General features: G+C 36.9%; 1 non-coding gene across 1 annotated transcript; it reads right to left on the reverse strand.

Annotated features, from left to right (window-relative positions):
* Positions 1 to 452: 452 nt before the first annotated feature.
* On the reverse strand, positions 453 to 534 carry trnas-gcu (transfer RNA serine (anticodon GCU)). Its single transcript has one exon. It is a non-coding gene; the product is annotated as a tRNA-Ser (tRNA).
* Positions 535 to 1,645: the final 1,111 nt, after the last annotated feature.

Genomic DNA, 1,645 nt, shown 5'->3' on the forward strand with positions numbered 1-1,645 from the left:
ACAGTGTCTATCTGCGGACATTTAGGGGACTTTATCGAAGGATACGTTTTAAATTTTGTAAAGGGACTGAGGAAGAAGCCTTAGCTTATTGATCAATCATCAAGGTAAGAGTACACGTCACCGCTCGCGCAGCCCTGTCACGTTGTATCCAATCACGTGCAGGCGGCCGTGAACACAGCTGTTCATGTGACGGCGCAGGTACACTAAACACACGGACACGAGGCAAACCAACAAACAGTTGTTGATTCAAGTGCGTCCTGAAAACCCCTAAAACGGAGTTCTCACTCATTTTTCGGTATATGAACGCTGATATAAACTGGATTCTGTGACTTATCAAAGCGCTATTTTAATGTTTGATGTAATCTATTTTAGGCATATTGTTTTCGGTGATAGATTTGAGTCATCTTTTGTGTTATTTGTGTAATTACCATTAAAAACAAAATAAAAAATTCCGACGAGGATGGGATTCGAACCCACGCGTGCAGAGCACAATGGATTAGCAGTCCATCGCCTTAACCACTCGGCCACCTCGTCTGCGCATGCTCTGTTGTAGAACGCTAATTTAACCGGAAATGACGACATCCGTGTGGGTGGGTTTTATATTGTTTAGGTGTTTTATTTAAGTGTATGGTGTCTGTGCTTCTTTGCTAGGGGCCATGACTTTTGGGGACATGTTTTTAACAGTTAAACAAAAGCTCTGCTGTATTTTACATGCTTGTTTTTTTAAGAGAAATTAACTCATGTTAACTTTTCTGACACTTTATTGTTAAAGTTTACCTGCGGATAATTTTTGTCTTCATTTTGTACATGAGAAAAAATAAAGTCAGAATATCTCAGGCTTAACTGCTTTAGATTTGACCAGTCTTTAAAATTTGTCTGCTCAGAATTGCACAACTTCATGAAAACAAACTGATGGAACACTAAAGCTAATGACCCTCCTACAGTTCACAGCTGCAGGTTCAAGACCAGCCCAGGACAATTTAGTGATACCCTGCAGACAAACTTCTCACATTTCTAAAGGCTTATAAAATGACTGATAGTGGAGATTTAATGCATGAATTATGAGTACTTCAGTCAAGTGTCTTTATTCCTCTTCAGGCATGAAAAAAATGAAGTTCTTTTAAAAAAAAAAAACAACATACATTTCTCAGAGCTTTTGTCCACTTAGGTGAAAAGCATGCATGAGAGTTTTCACGTAAAACCAAAACATACATTTAAATATAATGTGTCAAACTATAACAATATATTATTACTACTAGTGCGTTCACATATTTTGACATTTTCTAATTCTGTTAAATGCAAAGCAAAAGTGTTGGACCTTGCCTTTCTTACCCCCTCTCTCTTTTTACTCCTCTCCCTCATTCAGCTCCTTCCTCTTCCTCGCCTCCCCACACAATTCTCCCTGCTGAAACTTTTTTTTTCAATTAAGTTTTTTTCTAATAAAATAAAAGAATACATATATTGTCAAAGTACTGTTTTTGTTACAAACACTTCTGGTTACATTCTAATAATGTAAATTAACTGGTTTAAGCAACAAAAAAAGTTACTGCAGATGATGTATCTTCAAGAGCACTGAAGTTGCAGTAAAAGTATCAATTGCTCCTTTAATGTTGCTTGATGTTACTAAATTTTATGTAAGTGCAAG

The sequence above is a fragment of the Plectropomus leopardus genome, chromosome 14 (genome assembly GCF_026936395.1).
Source record: "Plectropomus leopardus strain MGB_pleo_1.0 chromosome 14, ASM2693639v1, whole genome shotgun sequence".
Taxonomy (NCBI): domain Eukaryota; kingdom Metazoa; phylum Chordata; class Actinopteri; order Perciformes; family Serranidae; genus Plectropomus; species Plectropomus leopardus.